Here is a 6,896-nt window from a genome sequence, read left to right as displayed (position 1 = left end):
CCGGAGGTTGGTGCTAGCCGGAGTGGTGCGCTCCATCCTGCTCTACTCGTCGCCTGTGTGGGCAGAGGCGCTTGCAAACTCTCAGAGACGGAAGCAGGTGAACTCGGTTTACCGGCGGATGGCTTTGAGGGTTTGCAGTGCTTTTAGAACCACATCAGATGGGGCAGTATTGGTGGTGGCAGGCATGATCCCGGTTGACATTCTGGCCAAAGAAATGAGTGTCCTGTACAATGCAAGACATATGGAGGGGCATGCACAGCGTAGAAATGCGGCAAGGTCAGAGTCGCTTGATCTCTGGCAACGCAGATGGGACGAGTCTGCGAAAGGTCGGTGGATGCACAGGCTCATTCCCAACATTAGGGTGTGGCTTGAGCAAAAACATGGGGAGACCAACTACCACATTACCCAGTTCCTCACGGGACACGGTGGTTGCTACAGGCAGTATCTGCACCGCTTTGGGTTGGATGATTTTCCGAACTGTCCCAGATGCGATGGCATACCGGAGGATCCAGAGCATGTGATGTTTCACTGCCCACGATTTGCGATGGAGAGAAGGAGCTTAAACCAGGTGCTGGGCAGGAGCGGGACCCCGGAGAGCTCCGCAATCATCCAAATGCAGGAGGAGTTGCTGAAGGAACACAGAAGGAGGAAAGCTGCAAATAGGAGAAGGATGAGTGCCTAAGAGCAAACCTACCCCGCGAAGTAATACCTCAATGCTGGTCCCGCGGGGCTGGGGCTGGAGAGACCGGGGGTGGTTTTTAGTGGGTGTGAATCCCACACGCGCCCGCTGTAGTTCCGCCGTTCGGGCGGCGGAGCTGCGGCGGACGTGTCTTTCTAAGATTTTCCACCTCCGTGTACGCACAAAAAAAAAAAAAATATACTGTCCTTTGACCACCTTTTATGGGAATGACTTTAGAGATTGAATACTTTCGGCTCAGACAATAAAGAATGGATACCCTGGGTTCCAGACCATGTTCGATTGTAGGGCAATGAGGCAGCCGACAAGATTGCCAAGATGGAAGCAGGGCAGCGCAAGCGCACCCTGAAAAGAGCAGGCCAGGTTGCTTATTGGTGGATACGAACCTATATTTATATTAATGGTCCAATAGACTCTGGGCTGCAATAGAGAACATCCGCTTAATTTGACTCTGAAACACCTTCCGGTACTGGTGGTTTAACATTGGTATGGAACTGTAATAGTTGTTGGTGAAATACTGGATTGTCCCCACGCTGACCCTGGTGACCGCCGACTCACTGGAAGTATTTCAGAGGTTTCCACATTACTGGATCTTTGCTCAAATTGGAGGAGATGCGCTGAATTTCCTTTTAAGTGGTCTTCTGACGAGGAACTATTATACATATGATAAAGTTAACGGAAGAATATGACGGTTTTAAGTGCCCTGTCATTGGCCAATGTTTAGCACAAACGCCTTGAATACCTAACCCTTAATGCATTTGTGCGGCTTTCAAACGCCGTCCATATCTGCAGCTACAAGTATCGACAAGAGCCAGATTTTGAACACCTACCAAAGGTGAACAAACGTGTCAGTGTCCTTAAAAATGATCAAAAGGACGTTGCTTGAGGGTTTTGAAACAACTAATCCCAAGGAAACTGGTTCAGAAACTATTGTATCGTTATGTCCTGTGAATGTATGGCCCAATAGTTGTACCTATTCCAAAACAATTCAACTATTTCTGAACTCTGAATAAAACTTTAGGCAAGAAGGAATGAAGATTGGAAATCACGGATTTAATGACAGCATCTGCAGTATGTCACCGCTAGGACAACTTCGATAGAGTACAGGAAATTTCTCAACTTCTATATTTTCGTATTAATTTCAACATCAAAGTTTCTCTGATAGCAACTCTGCCCTGGTAACCAACATAGAGTCTCCGTCTCCTCCTCCAGATTAAAGGAAGACATAGAAGGACCATCTTGAAGAACTGTTTATAGTGGCGTCCACATTGCCATGCCACGACTATTCCGGGGCTTCTTATTCCTGCAATTCGAAAAGCAAGTAATGGGTTTTACGACGTCAGCTTTTTGCCCGCACGTATAATAGAAAAGTCATGTCGTTGCCGCTCCTGCCTAAGAAAAGTTTCCACTCTTCCTCCGAGTATCAGGACAGTTTCGACACAATACCAAGGGGGGAAGTCTGGCCAAAGCTTAAGATCCAAATGCGAAGTCGAATATTGCACAAGTTGGTAAATCGAATTTCCTCGAGTTCCTGGATTTCACTTCCTAAATCAAAGGACTCTGCCCAATCCGCAACGTACTGCGACTATAATGGAGCTGGAGAAACTCAAATACATTTCAAGTCCTGTGAAATTTTCAAAACTATTTCCGTATCTTCTATTATTTGGTGCAGATGTTTAGTGGATTTTTCTGGTTTCTTCTCCTTTTTAGCTTCAGTCACTCTTTCTTTTTCTTGATTTTCTCGCTATTCTGGGAGCAACTTGTGTGTTGCCATAGAACGTGAGAAGACAAAGTGAAAGTCAGTTACTGCAATTGGACCCCGGAGTGGAGACTTTTTGGAACTGAATCAAGAAAAGGAAACGTTAGGGTAATATTTATTTCATTAATATTCCTTGTAGCGGCAGGAAGTAGGACAATGTCTCTAAATTAGATTTCCATGTAAAATATTTGTATTGCATTATGAATTTCTTGAGGCGAAATGGAGACAGAAAAGTTCGTTCTCGAACGGCGTCACAAAAAAAATGGCAGATTTTAAATGTTTAACTTAAAGCAGTACTGGATTTCTAAAGAAGTCAGATATGGTACCCCACTTCAATAAGACATTGGATCAATCAAAGTTTGAAATTAATGCAAATGCAAAAAGTTTGTTATTTTTGCAAACTTTGCCTCAAACACCTTCAGTCCGAGATAAACCGAAAGTGGTCCAGATCAACCATGAAAACCATGGAAAAAAGAAAGTACTAAAAATCTTGTTTACAAAGTAAGCTTTGGTACCCCAAACTCCTAAGACCACGGCTGCTGTGACAAGAGTGAGGGGAACAGAATCCATCAGGCTCAGATCTTCGGAGCCTGCCCGAAGCATTCTCAAAGGATAGCTGCTCTCCCACCCTGCAACTAGAGATCTCCTTGAAGTATCCGCATGTGGCTCTATTTAGGGCTAGACAATCGCAAAGGGAGTCCCTCAAAACGTCCCTATTCTCGCCGCAGGGGCAATGCGAATTGTAGGGTATGCCAAGCCTGGTCGCACCGTAAAGACCGCCGTAATCTTGTATATATTTACACGTGTCTTGACCGAAATTCTGACAATCAGGTTTGGTTATAAGTGAGCCAGTTTCTCTTTGAATTCGGAACTCCAATCACCGAAGGCTGCCAATTGCAGTGCCTCGACTGGCCAGTTCATCAGCTTGCTCACTCCCCTCTACATTCCTATAACCGGGAACTCAGAGAGACTGTTCAGCGCGTTTCTACACTGCTCTACTAGCCCGGATGATATCGTCGCTGAGTAGATAACCTTAATGGCCGCTTGGCTGTCGGTCAGAATAACTATGTCATGCTTGGGACCCGGATGACGCCCTAGCCACAGGCTTTCAGTATCGCCAGTACTTCCGCTTTTAAGACACTGGCGAAACTTGGGAGACCGTACGACTCGGATGCACTATGTGTATTCGATAAAGCCCCGGCAGCGACTCCACAGACCACCTTTAATTCGTCGGTCAAAAATACTGTGTCATAGCCTTGCAACACGCCGCCGGTCTTCCACTCTACCCTGGTTAGAAAGTTCACAGCAAATTTTCTCGCGAAATTCAGTTTGCGTGCGCCGTCGTCCATAGGGAATGCCCAAGTTTCTCGAGGTCCTTCGTCTGGGATGTAACTATGGCCGCATGGCTTCGCTCTCCAGCATCCGGACTTACGTACATAGTCTGGCGCCACTGGATGCTACAACATATTTAATGTGGAGATCTAGTGGGAGGAGATGCAGGAATACATTAAGACAGTCTGCCGAGCAGGACTGCAGAGCCCTGATAGCACCTGCACACGCGTTCTTTTTTAATCCTACTAAGTTTCGTTCTGCTGTATTTTTTGCTCAAAGCCTGCCACCATACAATAGAGCCGTACAACGGTGAACATCCTCGGCCTGAGACTCTATTTCTTTGCAAAAGTTCTCTTGCAGGCATAGAAGGCTATACAGGCCTTCTTAACCCGAAGTTCTATGTTCAATCTCCAATTTAGTTTTAGATCCAGGAGTACACCCAGATGCTGCACCAATCTTCATTCAGCCGCGGTAGCGGAATTCAGGTACCCTTGGCTTGGTGGTGACTAACATCGAATCCGTTTTGGTTGGATTTATTTCGAGTCCGTATTTTGGGTCCACAGACACACCATTCCCAACGCTCATTCCATGATGGTACTCATAATGCAGGGAAAGATCCCTACCACCAATATCACTAAGTCGTCGGCATACGACACCACCTTCAGCCTGCTGTTGTTTCGTCCATCACTATTAACCACAGCATCGGAGAAATGGCCTCACCCTGGGGCATGCCTCCCAGCTCCGACAGAATTATCCTGGTTGTTAGCATGTATATTATCCAATGCGCGAGATACCCCTCGAATCCTTGATGACGTTGGTACTAACATTGTTGAATGCCCCCTCTATATCCAAGAAGTTAGGGTATACTGCTTGTGCTCCAATAACCGCTCAACCGTGCCAATTACCTCGTAGAGAATGGTTTCTGTGAATTCGCTTTTGAGGTGTAGGTGTGCTGAGACTTAGAGAAAGGCATTCTCTCCATAATCGGCCTTAACTGGATATTCAGAACACCCTCAAGGGTCTTCAACACGAAAGAGGTCGGGCTGATTGGTCAAAAGTCCTCCGCGGACTCATGGCCCCACCTGCCCGCTTTTCCGAATGAAAACCATTGGTGTGCGTCTCCAAGACTGACTACGTATCCCAAAGATATACAGCTCCGGTAAATCTCGGCAAGCCACGACACAACCCTTTCCTGATTTTTCTGTAGCACGACTAGCAATATAGTTACTATCTGGACCCGTAGATTGATATGCGTGGAAACTGCTTATAGCCAAGCCGATTTTCTCCTCGGTAATTACCGATTTAATAGTTTCACACGGCTGGAGCGTCTGCATACCCTCCGGCAAAGTGCGTCTGAACCAGCGGCTTCAACATTTTATCAGAAATTGACTAACTGACTTTTTAGGAAAGCATGGGCTCCTATGTTCCTTGGACAAAATCTTACTCACTCTTGCGGATTCACTAGTGGTTTCAACGTTCTGAGAATAGTCCAAACAAGACCGGCTCTTAGCAGTCTTTATGACCGACTTGTACTTCATCAGGCAGTCCTTGTATGACTGCCACTATTTATGCCTGCAGCAAATTTTGAAGATCTCCTTAGTCAGCTTCGTACCAATATTCGCAACTTGCGCCCGGAGAGTTCGTTCTTGATAACTTGACGAAACTTCCTCAAGTCGATGCTCATGGGGTCTCTGAAAGGTTTGGGGACCTTTGCGGCGAAATCTAGACTGAAAAGTATCCAACTTTAATCTAGGAAGGATCTCTGGTCAGACACCCTCCAGTAATCTACCCTAATGATCCCATTGTCAGTTGGTGGGGTGATATCAAGGACTTCCTCCCAACCGTCACAGTTCTCCGAGCTGGGAAAATGGAAGGTTGGTGTTCAGCCCCGGTTACACACCGATAGATTTGTATTAATAACAAAATCAATGAGTAACTCACCGCATTCGTTGATTTCCGCTGCTCTCAAGCGTAAGCCTTGCATTGGTGTCGTAGCCTATCAACAGGTTGGCCTTCTTTATTGCTATTTGACGACCACCAGTAAAATGTTGCAGTTCTTCTGGCGAAGTTGTCGATCAAGCTTTCAAGATGTTCTTTGATGCGTTCCGGAATTATTTTAGCTACGAGTATTATCTTTGTGACGGCAGGAAAGCAGGCTGGTTTCTGCTTTCGATCCTGCTGCATTGACCACGTCAACACCCCACGGATCATTTTGTAACAGTGTGCAAAATTTAGATTTTTGCTGCACCTGCGATTCGATTTCAAGAAAGCTTTCGATAGCGTGAACAGGGAGTATATCTGGAGTGCGCTATGTAGGAGAGGCAGGAAGAAACTAATAGCTATAATTAGAACGGTATATGATAGCGCAAAATGTCACATGCTGCACCGTGGTTAAATCCCAGAGTATTTTGAGGTACAAAGCTTGATTGCATCCTGTCACCGATGTTATTTTTTCTTGTTATCGACATCTTTCCTCAAACACCTCAACTACACTGATAACATGATGTTTGTTCTCTTACCGCTCTCTGCAAGTCATAGACCTTACCAAATAGCTCTGGATTCGGAAAGAGAGGCGAGTAGAGCTCGACTGAAGATAAAGACCAACAAAACCAAGGTTCTCAGTCGGAAGGGTCATCGTACTCTCCCTATCTGCATTAACAGGGAGAGCAACGAAAGCATCGATCAATTTGTATACCAAAGGAAGCATGGTTTCTGCCGACAGCGGCACCGGACTAGTTATTTTCCGACGCATTAACAGCGCTAGATCCGCTTTCGCTGCCCTGCCCTGTCTCAAATCAGGAAGTGCAGTTATCTCAACACTAAGATCCAGTTGAGGTTCCTCTGTGCTAGTGTTCTCTTTATGGGAATGGAAATGGAACTCCATTGCCACTTAAAACCTCCAAGCTCTCCTCAATACCTGTCTACGTCATACCATCGGAGTACGCTGGCCTGACACTGTCTCAAACAAACAAGTTGGTCGGCGCACAGCCTTGGCACGCGTATGTGATGTTGTAGAAGGACAAAAGTGGCAGTTGATAGGTCACACATTAAGGAGGGGGGACAATTGCATTGCGGCTATGCTATGCAGTAGAATCCACTCACCCAAGA

Source organism: Hermetia illucens, chromosome 6 (assembly GCF_905115235.1).
Source record: "Hermetia illucens chromosome 6, iHerIll2.2.curated.20191125, whole genome shotgun sequence".
In the NCBI taxonomy this organism is placed as follows: Eukaryota; Metazoa; Arthropoda; class Insecta; order Diptera; family Stratiomyidae; genus Hermetia; species Hermetia illucens.
The sequence above is the reverse complement of the archived record's forward strand: the minus strand, read 5'-3'. Positions refer to the sequence as shown.